Here is a 13,280-nt window from a genome sequence, read left to right on the forward strand (position 1 = left end):
GAATATTCAATCAATTTCACATAAACATATTAAATATCCTTTTTTTTTGCTCAAAAAAGGTTCCTTATGCCTCATTGGCGTTGTTAGGCCTGTTTTAGGGGGGCTCAAGCCCCCCTAAAATATTCTTAAGCCCCCCTAAATAATTTGGGGACAATTTATTTTAATTTTTTTTACAAATACATGCCGACATATTCATTATAAAGTGGCCCGAATATGAGTTTAAATAAATAATTATATAACCTGTCATTATTCACTCAGTTTCCCCTCACTTCATAGCGTAAGGTAGAGAGCCCCTTTAGTGCGTCGGTATCCAATCCATTCCACTTGTTCATATAGAAAATGCCCACATCACTCAAAATCCAGTCCGCATTTTCTTTGCGATCTTGCATATATATATATATATATATATATATATATATATATATATATATATATATAAGAAAAACCCAGACACCATCTTTGTAGTAATTTTTCTCCTGCGTGGACTTCCGTCTTCCTTTACAATGAGTGAAGCTGCACGAAACCTTGTGTCTGCAATTGTAAATAATTTAGTTTTTAAGTTTTGTGTTTCTGGTAGAGTCTATATAAAGTAATATACATTATCCTATTGTTAAAATAATGAAAAAAACATCATTAAATATATTTGTTTTATTGTATTGTATTTTCAGAGGGAGGAAAAACCAAGACATTTAATATCAAATGTAAAATTAATAAATACATAAAAAGAAAAAGAAAAACAATGGTTAAAAGCCATTGTCTCGGGGAGCATTTCATTTCGTCACGTGCATTTTTTTTACCGTCCCCGGGACTACGTTAATCTCAAGCCCTGGAAGTTACATTTTATTGTTTGCATTATTTGTTTCAGCATTGCACTTTGAAGATGATCCCTCAACTCTTTGACAGCTTTGGCTCTTTTTCAGATCAGCAGACGGACTCTAAGTCTTTCTTATTTACAGTATATATAAACATTTCTCATTTCTATTCAGACTTCCATATATATTTAATTTCCTTAACGGCTTGCCATAATATATATATATATATATATATATATATATATATATATATATATATATATATATATATATATATATATATATTTAAGCCAAATTATCCCGATAAAGATATTATTTTAATTCAAGTAACTAAGTAATATTTCCAGGGCTTTAATTTACAACCATTTTAGTCACATATGTACCCAAAATGTAATCTGTGCAACTTCAAAATATTTGGGAACAAACAATTATTGTATTGTGAGCTAAAGTGGTGGCATTAGCCTCTATGTTGTGAATTAATAACATAAAGGCTAATGCCACCACTTTCATTGTGTTTCAGTGTATCTTGAAGGATCATGCAAGTAATTGTTTCTTGTTGATGCTGTAAACAAAATATCACTGTGCAAAGCCATGTTTGTTGTTGTACTGAACACAGATTGAAAATAAACCGACTGAAATAATAATAATAACAATGAATTATTTATAAGTCTTTGTTAGCCGTTTGTGAAGTGTTTTGCTCGTGCGCTACGTTCGCTCGCATCCTGTGCATCTCCTGGGGGCTAAGCCCCCCCTGTCCTTAAAAGCTAGTGACGCCCCTGTTATGCCTTATTATTTATATACTTTTCAATGCTTCTTGTAGTCAGACAATATATGTTGTTTGTCTAAAATTATAGTTTAAGTTAATGTGTTAATATTTACACCTAGCCTAAATACAATAATCATAAGACAAAAAAATTGTGTAGCACAAACATTTGGGACAAGTTTGGGGAGATTTTGACAAAGTGTGTGTGATGGTGGGGGCTGGATGACATTACTCGTCAGAACATAAAATAACTTAAAAACCTCAACGGTAGAAACATAAATGTTTACAGCACAAACATATTGCAGTGTTATTTTGATATTTGCAATAATAAAGTGGGCAACTTCATATATGTCTGTATAACAGGTTCCTTTATTTATTTTTTACAAAATGTTAATTTGCAGAATACACTGCACAAGAGAAGAAAACATTTTAACAAACCTTATATATCACATATTGTTCACTGAATAAAGTGCAGAATTGAAGTGAAAATGTTCATAGTTGCCATCATTTTCAAGTGGGTTCACTTGTTGAAAAATGTTCATTGTTGTCTCATTAATGTTTACATCTATGTCTGGAATTACACACCGACAAGTATTGAAAGCATATGAATAACAAGACATAAGGAACCTTTCTGAGCCAAAAAAGGTTGTTTTCAACACACTGTTGAAAATAATAATCACAATGTTTCTATGTGAAATTGATTGAATATTCCAATTAATATATTTGTGTGCAGAGAAGTTCCATGAATCCAGAGGTTGTTTATTCTGTCCTTGTTGAAATGGTCACGCAGCTGTGTGGTGACTTTGGAATAAGAATGTAACAATCAGATCACATGAAAACAGCCAAGACAATATAAGTCATACAGGGAAATGCATTTTTAGACAATATGATTTGCCTGAGCGGCTAGGGGACACCAAAAAATGGATTAGAAAAGACAGATTGAAAATAATAATACAACTTTTTTTTTTCCAGCGGACCAGATGTTGGACTTTGGTGGACCGTAACCGGCCCGTGGGCCGTAGTTTGGGGACCCCTTATCAAGTCGATAGAAAAACGCTAAATAATTGTAATCCATTATCATTAGTATTTGATTAGCTACTGACGTACCACGATGTGACTCACATTTCGACATGTTACCATTGTAGCGCACTACAATGCCATGTCGCCTTACATTTCGAGGGATTCAACAATCATTTAGAAATAAATAATGTCTAATTACCTTTTCCTCCTCTTGCTTCGATGTCCATGAACTGAAACGTTGCACTTGATGATGCTGCAGTGTAAACTCGCAAGGTAACATTTGCTCCAGGCTGCTTGGCTGTCGGGAGGAGAAAGTCACCTGTGTGGTCGCTCAGGTGCCGCGTCCTGCAGGGGCGACCCACGGCGGCAGCCCGACCCTTGTTGCATTGAAAGTGTTCTTATATTCTCCGCTGAAGCCCTCAAATTATGAAGTGGAGCTCCCGCCTCGGTTAAGCTACTTGTCGGCAGACATTTTGTCAACAACTTGGCTTTAAAAAAAAAAAAAAAAAAAAAACTTGTCTGAAAAGGGGCGGGGATTATTGGTGACCGGAACCGGAATGCAACATCGCTCACACACACTAGTAAGATGCTCTTACACACACTGCTAAGATGCTCTTACACACACTGGTAAGATGCTCTTACACACACTGGTAAAATGCTCGCATACACACTGGTAAGATGCTCTTACACACACTGGTAAAATGCTTGCATACACACTGGTAAGATGCGCTCATACACATAACTGAAATCTTTGCACACATACTACTGAAATTGTTGTCTCTCACACGGATGTGTAAAAAGCACACACACACACAGGTGAAATCCGTTTATACATACTAGTGAAAAATAATTCCAGGTGTGTGTGCGTGTGTGTGTGTGCGTGAGACAAAAACATTTCAGTAGTGTTTATAAGAGTGTTTCAGTAGTGTATGTAAGAATGTTTCAGTAGTGTTTATAAGAGTGTTTCAGTAGTGTATGTAAGAATGTTTCAGTAGTGTTTATAAGAGTGTTTCAGTAGTGTATGTAAGAATGTTTCAGTAGTGTTTATAAGAGTGTTTCAGTAGTGTTTATAAGAGTGTTTCAGTAGTATATGTAAGAGCATTTCAGTAGTGTTTATAAGAGTGTTTCAGTAGTGTATGTAAGAGCATTTCAGTAGTGTTTATAAGAGTGTTTCAGTAGTGTATGTAAGAGCATTTCAGTAGTGTTTATAAGAGTGTTTCAGTAGTGTATGTAAGAGTGTTTCAGTAGTGTTTATAAGAGTGTTTCAGTAGTATTTATAAGAGCATTTCAGTAGTGTATGTAAGAGCATTTCAGTAGTGTTTATAAGAGTGTTTCAGTAGTGTGTATAAAAGAAAAACATTTCAGTTGTTTATGTGAGAGCATTTCAGTAGTGTATGTAAGAGCATTTCAGTAGTGTTTATAAGAGTGTTTCAGTAGTGTATGTAAGAGTGTTTCAGTAGTGTTTATAAGAGTGTTTCAGTAGTATTTATAAGAGCATTTCAGTAGTGTATGTAAGAGCATTTCAGTAGTGTTTATAAGAGTGTTTCAGTAGTGTGTATAAAAGAAAAACATTTCAGTTGTTTATGTGAGAGCATTTCAGTAGTGTATGTAAGAGCATTTCAGTAGTGTTTATAAGAGTGTTTCAGTAGTGTGTATAAAAGAAAAAGATTTCAGTTGTTTGTGTGAGAGCATTTCAGTAGTGTATGTAAGAGGTAATTCTGAATAATGTCCCTAACGGCCCCTCATACCAAACCATCACCCAACCATGCAAATTTTGCATTTCCTTTGGAAATCGAGGTCCCAGAGTCTGGAGGAAGACAGGAGAGGCACAGGATCCACGTTGCCTGAAGTCTAGTGTAAAGTTTCCACCATCAGTGATGGTTTGGGGTGCCATGTCATCTGCTGGTGTCGGTCCACTCTGTTTCCTGAGATCCAGGGTCAACGCAGCCGTCTACCAGCAAGTTTTAGAGCACTTCATGCTTCCTGCTGCTGACCTGCTCTATGGAGATGGAGATTTCAAGTTCCAACAGGACTTGGCGCCTGCACACAGCGCAAAATCTACCCGTGCCTGGTTTACGGACCATGGTATTTCTGTTCTAAATTGGCCCGCCAACTCCCCTGACCTTAGCCCCATAGAAAATCTGTGGGGTATTGTGAAAAGAAGATGCAGAATGCCAGACCCAAAAACGCAGAAGAGTTGAAGGCCACTATCAGAGCAACCTGGGCTCTCATAACACCTGAGCAGTGCCAGAAAGTCATCGACTCCATGCCACGCCGCATTAACGCAGTAATTGAGGCAAAAGGAGCTCCAACCAAGTATTGAGTATTGTACATGCTCATATTTTTCATTTTCATACTTTTCAGTTGGCCAACATTTCTAAAAATCCCTTTTTTGTATTAGCCTTAAGTAATATTCTAATTTTGTGACACACGGAATTTTGGATTTTCATTTGTTGCCACTTCAAATCATCAAAATTAAATGAAATAAACATTTGAATGCATCAGTCTGTGTGCAATGAATAAATATAATGTACAAGTTACACCTTTTGAATGCAATTACTGAAATAAATCAAGTTTTTCAAAATATTCTAATTTACTGGCTTTTACCTGTATATTTAAGTGTTCTTTCTTTGTCCATAGTCATGTTTAAAGTAGCTAATATTTTCCTATGTGTACACTTTGTTTTTTTTCTTATGCTCGTTAGTGAACTCTGTGTTTCACCTTGAAGGCCTGGAATGTCTGCTGGGAGTATAATGTACTCCCTTTTTGTGGAGGAAGCCTTATCGGTTTAAAACAACCAGGCTGTATTTCTTTCTGGGCGGCAGGGGCTGTTTTCGTACTAAAAAAACGGACTCTTTCCGTTTGATTTTTAAAACGCTTCTTGATGCTGCTATTACCGCATTGTCAGGGCTGGTCTCCTAAAGCTTTAGTAAAACTTGATAATATTGCTGTTCTGTCTTGGTGGTCCTTCTTACTCAACATATGTCATCCGAAGGAACCTGGGATTGACCAGTGCGTTTTATTCCCTGAGAGGAAGACTGGTCAAACCCAACAATTTGGGGGCTCGTCCGGGATGACACGTTGAGGATTGAACGTCTCTTGCACTCTTCTGGACAGACTCACTTGGTGCCAAAACATAAATGAAAGTAAGCAGAGCCTTTTGTAGAATCTGCATTAGGAGTCTGTCCTGAAGTCTTTAAGTCAAACACTGTTTTGGACCACATAGACAGAGTTGTAGTATTGTAGGAATTTTGAGTGTATTTTTGACATTACCCGCCTCTGTAGCTTGTTACTGCCCGTAATGAGATAGATGACTATCAAGTTATCACGTATAGCAACAATAGCTAGGAGTCGCCATTATCAATTGTAACTGTTCGTTATAAAATCGTAGTTACAGCTAACAATTTTGTGAACTCAGCTGTGCAAATGCCAACAAAAATAAAATTAAAATTAAAACAGCTGAATTATTATAAAATCTTTGCAAAACCAGTTACAAAAGCTCCTCTTGCCTGCTGATTTATTTATGACGTGCAGATACTGTGAGTATCAATAGCCTAAAAGTGTTTATTAAAGAAAATGTATTATTACAAATGATTAAGAATTGTAAAAAAGAAGAATAGCATTTTGGATGTGAATCGATTTTTATGGGCACCCCTAATACTGTAGCTTGTCATTATTCTTTGTCAGCTATATAGGCTAGCCAAAAATGAAATTTTTAGTGCGCTAAGTCTCACTAACATAACATGAGCAACCACCTGTTTGCATTGACAATAGGAATTATGGATTTTATTAGCCTTCGCTGCTTTTTTTTTTTAAACAAGAAAACTGAATAACATGTTAATGCCGGAAGACAGCTGTTGGGATGATTTTGGGTAATCGCGCAAAACACAAAGTGCTCACAACATTTATTATATATTTTTAAGGTAACTTGAATGGTTACAGTATATTTTGCTGATGTACATTTTAAAGCTATCAGATTTAAAACCTTCCCGTAGGGAATGAAGGCACGCTGAGTTGCGATGGTGGCTCACTTTATGTTAAAGTCACAGCAGGCAGCGCTTCTGCAGAATGTATTAAAGCCTTGGTCGGCACTAAGGTGCTGGCCAGCGGTTATGTTTACCATCCTATCCAATTGGAAGTGTGTTTTTTTTATTTTTTTTAGCTCCCCTAAAAGCTTTTTAATTGCTTCCCCAGCCACTCTCACTCTCACCTCGCCTGCTGCCCTATAGACCATGTTATTTGCCGCTGCAAGCACACTGTAATCATGAAATACTCATAATTAGGAAAACATTGTTTGATGGAAGCAGTACAAATAATCTCTTTAAGATGCGTGCATGTTGCTAACGGGTGGCTTAAGGATGGCTTTAAAACGAGCAAGGCTGGTGTGAGCCTATTGTTTGTGTTTAACTCCTTTGGGCTCTCTCATATCATAAACCTTATCGCTTGTCACTGAACAAAAAGGTTTGGCTTGCTTATAGCGCTCAATAGACAACACTGGTTGTTCACTTTCAATGTGTTTTTTGCTTATTATTATTTTGGTGCAGTGGCGGGCCGTGCGTTTCCCACCTCGGCCCTCAGTGATGTCCGACTTCAAAGTTTACCTCTCAAAATACTATAATTGATGTCACCACACGACCATTGCTGGAGCAATTAAAACATATCTTATGTGATAATGTCAAAATTAAAATTGCAAAAAACATTAAAAGTGTAAAAATAAAATATTTGAACTCACAATTAGAAGGACCTATTCGTTGTCGTATAAGCCACTGGGACCCCTCGTTGCCATTTCCACTCGGCTTATTCGAGTGGAAATGGCGAGCATTTCATGGCCAGAACAGCTGAGCTAGCTTCCGGGGTTGGCCGACATCGTCTCACAAGATGTAGTTTCTCTTTAAATATCCTTCTTGAAAATGGCCTTCCAAATATATATCTGCCACCAGTGACGTGCAGTCACTAGAGGCAGGTGAGGCGGGGCCTCACCTGCCATCATGGAAAGAAAAAAAATGTAAAAAGAAAACATTTTTATTAAATTGTTATATGTATCCAGTGATTATACTATAAAGTTATTTTCCATTTAACTTCACCAGTTTTAGATTATTTTTATTCAAAATCGATGAATTTTCACATTTGCCGTTCAAATACTGAGAAGAGACGGTGCGGTGAACAGCAGCCAGTTGAGGCACGTCACTCAGTTGTGCCTCAACATGGATTGCGGACTCGTTAACTGCTTGTCTGCTGTGCAGTGAGACCGTATTGCTATATGAACTATATTATACATTTCCATAGTTTAGTTAGCTGAGGTATATAATGTACAGTGTATTTTGTCAACAACTGTATGTGTGTAACGTATTTCTTGTGCTGAGCGACCATAAAACGGTTGCAAAAGACGCACTGGCTGAGGCTCCAGTAATCCCGCCGTAGATTGCAACCCCTGACGGGAGTGTTATATCAACTAAAGCCCACACTTAAAATTTCCACGTGCAAAATTGAATCTATTTAAAAAAGTTATTTCATAAGAAGCCAAAAACTGCAAAAACAATAATGTTCGTGTTGGAGGAGTTGTGAATGACTGCAGGGCCACAACATTGGGTACACCTGCAGACTGCAGGTGTACCTAATTCACAACTCCTCCAACACGAACATTATTGTTTTTGCACTTTTTGGCTTCTTATTAAATAACTTTTGTAACCTATTTTTATGGGCTTACCTCTTTGTGATGTTAAGTTCCTGTTATGCGCTGTTATACAGTATATGCCTTGAGCTCTTATTTTGAAGGCGCTAAGAGCAGAAGTGATGACACGTTGGAGTGGAGCGGAAGTTTTTGAAAGAAGGTAAATAAAGTGGTCCTCGTGTAAACTGGAGCCTCCGTGTTTATTTTGTAGTTTCATACAGTATAGGCGACATTTATAAACCCTCGGTTACATTTTTTTAAATAGATTCAATCTTGCACGTGGAAAGTTTAAGTGAGGGCTTTAGTTGATATACCACTCCCGTCAGGGGTGCATTAATCCAGCACAACAGCGGTGAATGAACTTAATTTATAAGTAAAGGTAAGACCATAATAACGTTTTTTTTAATTAAATGTGCTTTTTTGTGTGCTACAGTTTGTATGTGTAAAGTTAAAGTTAAGTTAAAGTACCAATGATTGTCACACACACACTAGGTGTAATGAAATTTGTCTTCTGCATTTGACCCATCCCTTGATCACCCCCTGGGAGGTGAGGGGAGCAGTGGGCAGCAGCGGCGCCGCGCCCGGGAATAATTTTTGGTGATTTAACCCCCAATTCCAACCCTTGATGCTGAGTGCCAAGCAGGGAAGAATGCTGGTATGAGCTTTTAAACATAACCCGTTAACTGCTGCCAATCAAATGGTGAATAAGATACTCACTAGGGTTCATATGTTTGTAAATCTGACTGTGATGAAGTCAGTGCCTCACCAGCCATGAACCTCACCGCACGTCACTGTCTGCCACCTAATCAACGTTTTGTTTCCCGTTTCCTGCTAACTTTCTACTTGTGAATAGATAATCACTTTGGAATGACAAGTGAGTATCCAATCACAGTCTCGTAAAAAACATCAGGCTACTTAGATAGGCTACTGTCAACAACTTGTGATCTGATTGGCTATCGCCACTGTCTCTCAACTCTGTGTTCTCAAATTCATCCGCTAACTGTTCCGATGAGTATCCAATCACAGGACGCGTAAATGTCACATTCAACGTGAGACCAGTTAGAAGGCCTTACTGACAACAACTCTTGATCTGATTGGCTATCGCAACTGTCTATCACTGTATGTCCCTGTTCACTGACAGTGTTGATTCTGAAGGCCCCTGGAAGATTTGGTACAGCATGGCAACATAAGCTAGCTGAAGTGTGATTGGATACAAATTAAAACTAAATACTTTTAGATATTTACCGTAAGTAAATTTAAAAAATAATTGTATTTTTAGTTATGATCATGATTTCTGGTTATGTTAGGCCAGCAGAGAAGGCCTTGCTGGCCCTGACGGCACACCACTGTTTTGGTGTAAGGAGTTAGGCTTCAATTTTGGACATGCCAATTCAGTACTTACATCATAATCCAATACTTACATACAGTATGTCTATTCAATTGTGACGGGCCGCCACTCAGACTACGTTTACACTGTAGGCTAAAGTGGCCCAAATCAGATTTTTTCAAAATCAGATTTTTTCCAGCTGACTGTTTGCACTGCAAGTAAAATGTGATTTTACACTCCAGTGTAAGTGCGCACAGGCCCCATGTGACCTCGACATCACTTGCATGCGTAGTTCGATAAGGAGAAAACAAAGGAAGTTTAACAGATTCCGTAAATAAACAAAGAAGTGGCTTCTTCTACTACGTATGAATGGATATATACGTTAGGTCAGGAAAAAAACACAGAGGCTATATCATCCCTACAAGCCTGTTTCGCAGGTTTCCCTGCTCGTCAGGAGATTTTTATAAAACAAGCCTGTTTTTTATTTTTTTATTTTCATTGTACATGAATGAAGGTGTGTGTTGCAGATCCCGACATTATCTGGACTGGACCTGGTTTTAAAAACCCTTTAAACAAATCTAATTTCATTTACAACCTGGTCTGGTGAAGATGGAGTCCTATTTTTTATATAAAATAAGATAAATAAATAAACATTTTCTTGGATAAAAAAGAAGGTAAAATAATATAAAAATAATTACATAAAAAAATAGTAATTAATGAAAATGTTAGTGGACCGGCAACACATACAATCATGTGTGCTTCAGGGACTGTGTCCCCTGCAGACGTGTTGTTCATGTTGTGGGAACCAGAATATTGGTAGCAGAAAGAAACAACCCCTTTTGTGTGAGTGAGTATGAATGGGGGAGGGAGGTTTTTTTGGGGGTTGATGCACTAGCTGAAAGTGTATCTTGTTTTTTTCTATGTTGATTTAATAAAAAAATAAAAATAAAAATAAATAAAATTAAAAAAATAAAATAAAACAAGCCTGTTTCGCAGGTTTCCCTGCTCGTCAGGGGATTTTATAAAAATAAAAAGCAGGGAAACCTGCGAAACGGGCTTGTAGGGATGATATAGCCTCTGTGTTTTTTCCTGACCTAAGATATATTCCGCTCTACCCCGGTATTGAGCACTGTATAACGGCTAAACCACAGAAACCTCGACGATATGAATGGATATATATATTCAGTGTAATATGTTTGGATGGGTTCTAATCTTTTAATAGCTGTTAAGTAGAGGCAACACAGACATCAGCGTCGATCTACGTTAGTTTTATTTTTCAACTCACTTACGTAAACAACTTACGCAATGTACGTAACATGTAAGCAAATACGCATAGCGTCAATTCTGGTCCTTCAACAATCGGTATTTCCTCGGAATCATAATATATATTCGTATCTTACCAATTGCACATTTGCGCACCGTTGACTAGTGATGCACCGAAAATGTACCCGTTAAAGAGTATGTTGTGATGAAGTATCCACTTCCGCTGGCAGGCTGCGTCTTTCCCCGCGCACACAAATGACATAGCTAACGAACAAGTCACATACGGGGTCGCATTGCGTTTAAACTGAAGTCAAATTTGAAAAGATCAGATTCCAATCGGATTGGATTACCTTCTGATGTGGCCTGAATCTGATGCGAAAAGATCAGATTTGAAGCACTTTATAGCGTTTGGACTGGCAAAAAAGTCAGATTTGGTGTGCAGTGTAAACGGGGCCTATACATTAGGTTTGCCACCTGGGGATAGGTTGATTGGCAACACTAAATTGGCCCTAGTGTGTGAACGTGAGTGTGAATGTTGTCTGTCTTGTCCAGGATGTACCCCGCCTTCCGCTCGAATGCAGCTGAGATAGGCTCCAGCACCCCTCGTGACCCCGAAAGGAACAAGCGGTAGAAAATGGATGGATGGATGGAAAATAGATTTGACATCTTCGGTCCCCTCCAAGGTTTCTCATTGTGCCATTGGGTTAAGTTTTTCCTTGCCCTGATGTGGGATCTGAGCCGAGGATGTCGTTGTGGCTTGTGCAGCCCTTTGAGACACTCGTGATTTAGGGCTATATAAGTCAACATTGATTGATTGATTGATTGATTGATATTTCCTATTCACCCTCGCTCATAAACGCAATATAATGGGACTGTCTGTGAAGGAAGCTTGTTGTTGGTGCTTTGTACAGTAAGTGGCAGTATACCTCAATTATAAAAGTCTGTGGATTCCAACGTAAGCACATACTTTAGAATGTATGTATATCAAATAAAGATCAGATTTATGAAACCACGCTGCTCACACTTCTACACACTCTTCTCATTAAAAATCAGACCTGCAGTGAATTGTGCGCTGAAGAGTTCCTCCCCATTGTTTTCTCACTACTCCTCCCTCCCACAGTTACTCATAAATGGCCTTGCTCGTTTGCTCATGAATATAGTGATTATATAAAAGATCAGTTGTTGGACTGTCAATAAAGGAAGACTGAGAAGGCAATATTTTCAGATTGGTGCTTATTACGTGGAGCACAGTATATCTGATAAAAATAACTATTGTATTGTCAATATTTGACAAGTCATAATGTCAGCTACACCGTGACTGAGAACTGTTTCTGAGTTGAAATAAACCATGTTCACATTTTAGCCTTCTGCTTGCCAATTCTTTGTCCAAATAATGTATTTAATAATTGTATGTATGTATTTTGTAAAGTAATGCAAAGCATACATTCTGTTTGACACGAGTAGTCACCATTATCAATATTTAAAGCTCTTGTGGGCAATTGGCACGCACACAAGATGATTTGAACATATTATTGCAGTGGTTCTTAACTTTGTTGGAGGTACCGAACCCCACCAGTTTCATATGCGCATTCACCGAACCCTTCTTTAGTGAAAAATAAAATGTTTTTTTTCAAATTCAAGACAAAGTTATATGTTTTTGGTAACATTTTAGTATGGGGAACATATTCTAAGTAACAAAGACTTAATTTAGAGTTATTTGGTTAGGGTTAGAGGGTTAGGGTTATGACGAGGCCATGGCGAATAAGGCATTAACAAGTACTTAATAATGACTAGTTAAGAGCCAATATGTTACTAATTTGCATGTTAATAAGCAACTAATTAATGGTGAATATGTTCCCCATACTAAAGTGTTACCATGTTTTTTTTACTGGTGCACAAAATGAACCGTGCATGAACATCACCTTGTTCAAAGAACAAAACTAACACAGTGCATAAACTCACAACAAATTACACACCTGCAAATCAGTGTGACTTCTGCTATTGCCGTATCCGTAATACGCCGATAGGGAGAAGTTTTTATTTACACGATGAGTCGGGTGTGTCTTGACCTCCGCCGAACCCCTGAGCCTGACTCACCGAACCTTTAGGGTTCGATCGAACCCAGGTTAAGAACCACTGTATTATTAGCACAATAAATGTTTTTTTTCCAGTTTATCTTGTATAAATATTTTAGTGGTAATAATATAGATTACATCATGATTGTGTATATGCAGCGTGGCTGCTCGAGACATAAACATTTGCTCTCCAACTCCTAATGTATTGATAAAATAGAATTATGGTAATTGTTAACATTCCTAACATGATTTTATCACACAATATTGTGCTGCAATTAATATTTTTGAGTCTTTCTTCTTAGATACTGTGTAGCCATATACAAAGTCTAAGACGCACGTCCTGATCTAT

This window comes from Nerophis lumbriciformis, linkage group LG07 (assembly GCF_033978685.3).
Source record: "Nerophis lumbriciformis linkage group LG07, RoL_Nlum_v2.1, whole genome shotgun sequence".
Lineage (NCBI taxonomy): Eukaryota > Metazoa > Chordata > Actinopteri > Syngnathiformes > Syngnathidae > Nerophis > Nerophis lumbriciformis.